The sequence below is a fragment of the Cebus imitator genome, unplaced genomic scaffold (genome assembly GCF_001604975.1).
Source record: "Cebus imitator isolate Cc_AM_T3 unplaced genomic scaffold, Cebus_imitator-1.0 Scaffold6, whole genome shotgun sequence".
NCBI lineage: Eukaryota > Metazoa > Chordata > Mammalia > Primates > Cebidae > Cebus > Cebus imitator.
In genome coordinates, this window is record NW_016107321.1 from 5,089,038 (window position 1) to 5,097,959 (window position 8,922).

General features: G+C 44.1%; 1 protein-coding gene across 5 annotated transcripts in view; it reads right to left on the minus strand.

The window, feature by feature from the left end:
- LOC108310945 (WT1 associated protein) overlaps nt 1-4,210 on the minus strand; it is a 30,803-nt gene extending 26,593 nt beyond the window's left edge. For 2 of the 5 annotated variants that reach the window (XM_017538156.2, XM_017538181.2), the window contains exon 1: nt 3,979-4,210. The gene's annotated coding sequence lies outside the window, so the exon portion shown is untranslated. Of the gene's footprint in view, nt 1-3,623; nt 3,851-3,978 lie in introns of those variants that run through there. The other 3 variants (XM_017538165.1, XM_017538190.1, XM_017538159.2) reach the window with 2 other exon arrangements.
- Between the last annotated feature and the right edge of the window lie 4,712 nt (nt 4,211-8,922).

Consider the following 8,922-nt stretch of genomic DNA (forward strand, 5'->3'; position numbering starts at 1 on the left):
AAAAAAAAAAAAAAAAAAAAAAAAAAAAAAAAAAAGAAAATGGGCATTTAATTATTAGTTTCCTTTTTCCCATAAAAAACACAGACTCAGTGTTTCTTGAAAAACCTGAATAGATAATTCACAGGTTGAGGATAATAATCATACTGTCCTCATGACTGTTTCTAACTCTTACTGCAAAATTCTTGGCATCTCCAATATTTAGAATTCTAAACAGAAGTTACTTAAATTTTTTTGAGACAGGGTCTCACTCTGTCGTCCAGGCTGGACTGCAGTGACTTGATCACAGCTCACTGCAGGCTCAAGTGATCCTCCTGCCTCAGCCTCTGTGTAGCTGGGATCAGAGGTGCGCCCAGTTAAGTTTTTTTTTTTCTTTGTTAGTAGAGATGAGGTCTTACTAGGTTGCCCGGGCTCCTGGGCTTGACTGATCCTCCTGCCTGTGCAGCCAAAAGGCTGGGATTACAGCTGTGAATCACCAGGCCCAGCCTGCAGTTATTGAAATTTCTAAAACTGGCTTATGTCCTTTTATTTTTTAACAAGTTTGACGCTGAGCAGATTTTAAATAAATGGTGCTTTTTACTGATATTTTGTTCAAAAATAAAATTCTGCATTTGTGAGTCAGGGGTAAATACAGATTTTAGATAAATGTCTACACGTCCTAAGTCAACTTTTAGAGTCACTTTTAAGATCACTCTAGTTGTTTAGGGTATCCAACTTGGGAAATTCAGAGCTTCAACATTTACAAAGAGAATCCTTCAACTTTAATCTGATGAAAAGTCAATCTTTCCTTAAAAGTCCATGATATGCCACAAAATCAAATGCATCATCTGGGAAAAGGCAAATTAGAACAGCTTCAAAATTTACAGCTTTCTGCAACATTCAACTATTTGGTCAAAATATAACCTAATTCATAATTCTGACTTTCACACTGCACAAATGTACTGAGAAGTTTGGTATTCCCCAGGTCAATTTTTTTTAGTGCAAATGACAAGCACAACAACCATTTAAAGTCATTTCTAGATTCATGAAGACAATGGATATTCCAGGTTCTCCAAACAATCTATTCTCGTATCAGAAAAAACAGAATGATCATATCATCATTTGGAGTCAATTAAAACTGAATCCTGAAGAAAAATAATAAAGAAAATATACTCAGTACTTATGAGTCACACATTTAATAACAGCACTTTTCAAAGTCAAAGTTAGTTCCCATTTTCCAGGATGAAAATGACTGTGAGTCATTAAGTGATTAAAACAGTTATTAATTAATACATTGGGGGAAAGGGCCTCAAATTTGCCCCTCAAAAATGTGGTAGCATGATAATTACTTTTTAAATTACGTAAAGGTTTCAGGTATTCATGTAGATAATTTAGAGATAATATGTCTCGAACTTAGAATATCAGGACCACCATCTACTCTTGATTCCTTAACACAGAAAAACAGCTTAGTATGGAGTTCAGTTTAGACTGCCTAGGTGCCTAGCATCCCAGATCCCAGTAGCTTCCTGGCTCTCAGCATCATAAAGTTAGGCAACTCAGTTCCCTCTGAACAGAGGCAAGCGCCAGCCAACACAACTTCAATAAGAAAACACAGTACCTTGGTGAAACAAATCATAGCTGAATGTAAGAAACCAATCTTCAGACACTGTAGTAGCATGGTACTGATCAGGTACTGAAAGGCCACCTTTTCTTTACCCTCTGTCATGTGTGATTTTGAGTGAGTCATTTAACCCTTGCATTTTCCAAGTCAGCAAAACGTAATTTTGCCTGTCTCAAAGTGCTGCAAATAGTAATGCTTTCAGCACAATAAAAATGCTATACAAATAACAGATTTTTCAAATAAAATATGAACATAAAAGGCAACTTTCATGTGCACTTGGAAAAAATTAAATTCTACTAACTACGTCTTCAAAGGCAGAAAATATTTATAGCACTATGTTCTAGTCAGATGGAACACCTTGTAACACACAATTAAGTATACTATTATAAAGACACTGAAAAGTTTTTCGGTGTTAAGCTTAGTAACCACAAGAAACAAAATATTTAGAGGCAGAAAAGTGCACTGGAAATAATTTGAAAAGTAAAAACAAGAATAAAACCAAAATACTATCTTCAGTTTTGTTTTGCTGAAGGACCTACTAACATACAATTTTGAAGAACAAGAAATATATAATGATCAAAACTGTTACACGATATACTCAAGGAGATTCAATACTACATACAAGACCGTAAGAGATCTTGGATGCTTTTCTGTACTGTACAAATTGTGACAATGCTCATCTCCACATCATAGGGCTACTACATTTTCTGTTTCATCTCTACCAGCTTATTTCTGACAGACAATACACAAAAATATTTTGAACAAACACGACTCAACGTTGAATTAGAAAAGCTAGACATAAAGGAGCCATGTAAAAATCAGCAGTGCCTGGGACATACTATTATTACTTTCATCCTCTACGAGTTAGAAATTTCGGTAGCTCGTCCAAATTCTGCCACTGAAAAAGTACGTAAAAATACTTACCTTTCAAACTATGTGTGTGTTTAAGATACCTTAAGATCTAAAGGCACTGTTAGAAACACACCTACCCAAACCCTTAAAATGTAACCTCAACCTTATTAAAAGCCCACTTGTGGACTGCAATCTTTCCCCACTTCCCTTGCCTAATCAGATGCTTCTTGAATGAATTAAAATGTACCCACCTTGAAAATATTTTTCGTTCAGTTTTAAATTATGGTTTTAAATGTCTGTAATATGTTTATCATAAAATAGCCAAAATTTTAAAATACAAAAAACAAGAACTTGTGATGGATCTATGATGTCCATTTATCTTCCGAAGCAATGGAATTAACTAAATTAAAAACTAGATAAAATGGACACAAATACAACTTCCAATTGTAACATAATCACCGAAGTATTTTCCTACTAAATCAAATTTTTATTTTTTTACATAATCACAGGATATTACGATAGTCCTTTGGGATCAAACCACCAAGTGTCTTCCTACTTGGGCTTTTCTACTATGTGCACACTGACTTATGAAAAACGGTTAAAAAAATTATCGATTAACTGTCTCACAGGGATCCAAGGTGAGAACTGGATTTCACGAAAATCTACAAATAATTCAGTTTCTTTCCTCAGAATGCATGCACTCATTTAAAAACAGAAATCTACAAGATAACGTATCTGCAGTAACAACCTACTGCGTGACACGAAATATGGGGAACGAACGATATTTTTTTCTTGCTGAACTCGTTAGTGTCGCCAGGTTCTCGGGAGAGGCCCGAGGGAGGTGGAGGGGGCAACACCTCGGCGAGGAAAGGACGAGCGCCGCCGCTTAGTCCGGGGAGGGCAACATTTTGCCTCCGTGAATGGCCGGTCTCTCCGGCCGCCGAAGCACCCGTCTCACCCCGGGCCCCGGGGACGGAGGTAAAATGGCCTCGGAGTGGCGGAAGTGTTTCCCGCAGGCGGGAAGACAGAGCGCATTACGAGAGACCGGTGCCGCCCGGGGCCTGAGTGATCCTTCCGGCCCTGCCCACCCCTTACCGGCCTGGGGCCGCTGCGCCCCAGCCCTCAGGCCCGGGAGATCCCCCGCGGCCGTTCCCGCCAGCCAGCCCGCACCTACCTCTCCTGACGGAAGCCGCGCCGGCACCGCCAGTCGCGGAGGCCGAGGCCGCGCTGCTCGCCCCGCCGCCCGGGCCCCCCGGGCCGCCGCGCAGCCGGACCGCTCTGCCGCCGGCTCCGCAGCGCTCCTAGTCTCGCCAACCCCAGCGATCCCCTTTATTTGCGGGTCTCGTTGCCACAAAATGGCGCTGAGGGAGGAAACCAGGCCCCGCCGCCCGGCCCCGCCCCGTCGCCTGGCCCCGCTCCGCCCCGCCCCGCCCCACACCCCGGCCCGCACGCACCGCCTGCCAGCGCCGCTGCCTGCCGCCTCCCGCCAGCCTCACCGCTCCGCCATGTTCGCGTTCTGGCCCACTCACCGAAGAGTCGCCTTTCAGGCGTGGCCGCGGTCACTCGCCCGCCGCCGGCCCCCGCCAGGAGAAGAAAAGTGAGGGGAGGGCGGCCGCTGGCCTAGCCCGATCGGGGCCTCGAGGCGCAGTGGAGCAGCTGCTCCCCGGTAACACACCGAGTCTTTTCCCAGGAGCCTGGCGCGAGCGCGCGCCCCCGCGGCCGCCGGAGCTCAGCGAACGCGGTGGGGGCGGGAAGGGAAGCTGCTGGAGGGGCGGGCCGGCGAGGTCGGAGGTCAGCCGCGGGGCATGACGGGAAGGGAAGGTGGCCGCCTGGTGGACGCACTGGCCGCGGCCACCTGGGCTGCGGGACGGCCTCGTGCGGAGGGATCTGGGCGAAGACGGCGCGTGATTGGCAGCTGTGTGGTCGCTACACCCATCCTTGATGCTTCCGCGTGTCGGAGGACCAGGTGCCTCCTCAAGAGAGGCCGTGGGCGGCGAGCCGGGGGCGTTTATGCTTAGCAGAAGCCCACCTGTAAGTTTTGAGAACTTAGAAACCGATGCCCTCCCTCCCTTCTGTCCTAAGGCGTAGCCTCCTGGCCGCCGGGTTTGCTCCTCCTTGACCTCTCCCAGGATGTATCGAGGAGCTATTGTTCTCTGACGTCGGAGGTTGCGCTGTGACCGCGGCACTGAGGGCGCCTTGCTGACTCTAACGAGGGAAAGGCGGCCCTGAGGGGCTTAGTGAACCCAATCAAAGGGGTCCTGCAAGTCGAGTAGACTCCCTGAAACAAGACTGCGCCATCTGAATCGCCGAGTAAGGACGGGACGGTGTTACCTCAAGAACGTGGAACAGTCTCTAAACACTTACTAGAGGATCACGTAATTCTTTCGATTGGTCTGCCCTTAGCCGGCTTTATCAAACCTGTTTATCCCCAAAGGAGTGTCTTGTAGTAAGGTGATTTATAAGGATAAGATTAAAGTACACTCCAGATGGTCATAGTATATTTCCCGTGAATCAGATCAGACTGGAGAAAGTCGCACCTTGTATCACAAGAACTCTCAAAAATTGAAAACAAAAAGTCCAAAATCCAAAGGAGAAAATGGGGAAGGACATGAACAAATAATTCTCAGAAAAAAATACAGTAATGGTCCTTAAACATAGAAAGGTGCTCCACCTTACTTACAATGGAAATACACATTGAAATTACCTTCCTGGTGGGAGTGGAAAAATGGTTCAAATTCTGTGGCGTACAAATTACGTCTGTTTATTCTTACTCCTTGCAGTTCTAAGCCTAACCTTATTCTGAAGGTACGGCTCTACACATGGAAACAGTATGTATACAAGGTTATTGCAGTGCTATTTGTCAGAGCAAAAGTTAGGGATAACCTAAATATCCATTAATAGGGAACAGATAGGGAATGGTGCATCCATCCAATAGAATACAATGCAGCCCTTAAAAAGATTCAGAAAATAACCATGTGTTGCTTATTTTATATATCTTAATATGTAAAAATATTTATATTTAACATGCCTATTTGTGTATATATGCTTATTTTGGGAGGAGGGATTGGAAGGATATCCTGGAAACTTAAAATAGTTACCTATAAGCCGGGCGCGGTGGCTCAAGCCTGTAATCCCAGCACTTTGGGAGGCTGAGGCGGGTGGATCACGAGGTCAAGAGATCGAGACCATCCTGGTCAACACGGTGAAACCCCGTCTCTACTAAAAATACAAAAAATTAGCTGGGCATGGTGGCGCGTGCCTGTAATCCCAGCTACTCAGGAGGCTGAGGCAGGAGAATTGCCTGAACCCAGGAGGCGGAGGTTGCGGTGAGCCGAGATCGCGCCATTGCACTCCAGCCTGGGTAACAAGAGCGAAACTCCGTCCCCCCCCAAAAAAACAAAACAAAACAAACAAACAAAAAAAAAATAGTTACCTATAAAGAGTGGTGGGCAAGAGTGGAGGGGAGATAGAAACAAGACTTATTTATCTTTGAACTTTTAGTTTTATATAGTGGACAAGTAAATAAAAAAGTAAACAAACCCCAAAGTTGAAAGCAAATTGAAACAAATGAAAACTCTTTAAGTACGCCTTTTTTTTTTTCTTTTTTTTTAAAGACAGAGTCTCACTATGTTGCCCCAGCTAGAGTGCAGTGGTATAATCTCAGCTCACTGCAACCTCCCCATCCTGGGTTCAAGCAATTCTCCCACCTCAGCTTCCAGAGTAGCTGGGATTACAGGCATGTACTGCCACCCCTGGCTAATTTTTGTATTTTTAGTAGAGATGGGGTTTCACCATGTTGGCCAGACTCACTCCTGACACCAGGTGATCCTCCTGCCTAGGCGTCCCAAAGTGCCGGGATTACAGGTGTGAGCCACCACAACCGGCCCCTTGGGGCTTTTGAACACAGTCTCTCTAGTAGTGTATCTGTGTTGAGATAGTGTAGTCTTTCCTCCTTATATGCAGGAGATTGGATGTAGGACCTTCTGCAGGCATATTCAGAAATCTGCATACCTGCCTTGGCCTACCAAAGCGCTGGGACTGCAGGCCTCAGCCACATGGCCTTTTTCTGAACTTCTTTGATCTTGTATTTATATCTCATTCTCATGCACTGGAAGTCTTTGTACACAGTACTTATGTTATCCCATCATACCACATACAGTACATAGTTTGAAAACCACATTAACGATATTAGTCAATCATAAATCAGTGAAGCTGAAAGCTCCTTTGCATTTTTTTCATCATTAGGATACACAGTTGACCCTTGAAGAACACTGGTTTGAACTGCTGGGTGGCTGATGCTTGCAATCCCAGCACTTTGGTAGGCCAAGGTAGGAGCATCACTAGAGTCCAGGAGTTTGAGACCAGCCTGGGCAACATAGAGAGACCTCTGTCTCCATTTTTTTTTTTTTTAAATTTAAAACAATTTTTAAGACGTTCATTGATCCTGAAAAAAACTAATATCAAAAATTTTAAGAAGTTCAAAAAAGTCTGTAATATTGAGTTTAAACTGCAGGGCTGGGTGCAGTAGCATACACCTGTAATCCCAGTGCTTTAGGAAGCCGAAGTGGCCTAGGAGTTCAAGACCAGCCTGGGCAGCACAGTGAGACCCTGGCTCTACAAAGTTTAGATAAAATAGCCAGGGGTGGTAGCCTATGCCTGTAGTCCTAGCTACTTGGGAGGCTGAGATTGGAGGACCAGTTGAACCTAGGAGTTTAAAGTTACAGTGAGCTGTGATCTCACCATTGTACTCCAGCCTGGGCTGTAGATCCTATCAAAAAGAAAGAAGAAAAAAAGTTTAAACTGCAAAATAAAATTTCCTAGTTCTGTGCACTGAAAGGGCCTAGAAGCACTAGGGTGACTAATTGGTTTGCCATGGACTGAGGGGTTTTCTGTGGATGCTGGACTTTCAGGTTAAAAGTGGAACAGTCCCAGGCGAACTAGGATGTACAGGCAAGGTCACCCTGCAGTAACAATGAGCACATCTAACACCCAGATCTTGGTTTCTGAATTCCATTTCCCACTAAAGAGATCCAGAGCTCCTTGGAGAATTGGCTGATTACAGCTCTGGGCTGGGGAAAAAAACGAGTTGAGCCAGGTATTTCATTGTGCCTGAATGCAAAGGAAGTGCTTAGACCAATGAGACTATGCCAACAGTGTTTAGGAGAACTAACGAAACTAATCCATAGTGATAGACAGCAGATCAGTAGTTGGCTAGGAGGGGAAGAGAAAAGGAAAATGGGAGAACTTTTGGGGGTGATGGAAATGTTCTGTGTCCTGGTTAACAAAGATATATACATTTTTCAAAATTCATTAAATTGTGGCACTATAAAGGATGCATTTTATTGCATGTAAATTATACCTCAATAAAATGTGGAAATAAGCCAAGGCAAACCAAATGAGAAAAGCAAAGTCTATTGAGAACTTGCTGTAGCAAGGGAGTCAGCACCATCACTTACGGTTTGGCAGAGGCTCAAAGGCATGCAGAGGAGTGGGAAAGCTTTACAGTGGACAAGGGAAGGTTTCACAGGAATGCCTGATGGGAAGCTGTCGCATGCGGAAGCTGGAAGCTAACTAGAAGTTGGTGTTCCATGGGCTTGGTTAAAGGAGCATATTTGACTTTCTCTGGATGGTCATAAACTAGAAGTGGGGACAAAAATTAGGGAAGCTGTTAATTTTTAATCAAGTCCTGGTCATTTTGAGCTGATGTCATAGAAATTATTATTTAGCTTCCTGGATTGCTACCAGAGATAGCAGTTTGCCTTACTACAAGTCTGGTTGATAGCAGGTTTGGCTTTTAGGCTGGGAGTACAGCACTTATGGTAGATAAATGATTGGTTTACTGGGCTAGTTGTTGCAGGTAATGGGCCAGAATTCTATTTTTATGTATATTGTGGCCATTGTCCATTTGTATTTTCAGTCAGCTTGAAGGATGTCCCACAGGCCAAATTTAGGGCAGTTTTAGCATCAAAAAGAAAATGAATACTATTGATTACAAATACTGAATAAATAAAAATCTACTCTGTAGTATAGAGAAGAGAGAATGAGAAGAGGGAAGCGATTTTTCCATCATTGGTAGTGACTATTATTACCAGTTTGTTACTCTGAAAATTAGTTATTAAAGGGAGATAGCATTTACCCTATTGTTTGTTGTTTGTTTTGTTTGTTTTTGTTTTAAAGATAGAGTCTCGCTCTCCCATCTAGGCTGGAGTCCAGTGGCACAAACATGGCTCACGGCAGCCTTGATCTCCTGGGCTCAAGTGATCCTCCTGCTTCCTCAGAAGCGGGGACTACAAGTGCTTGCCGCCATACCTGGCTAAGTTTTTTGGCTTGTTTGTTTTTTTGTTTTTGTTAAAGATGGGGTCTTGCTATGTTACCCAGTCTGGTCTTGAACTCCTGAGCTCAAGTGATGCTCCCACCTCAACCTCCCTAAGCGCTCAGAGTACAGGCATGGGCCACTGCTCCCAGCCTACTTT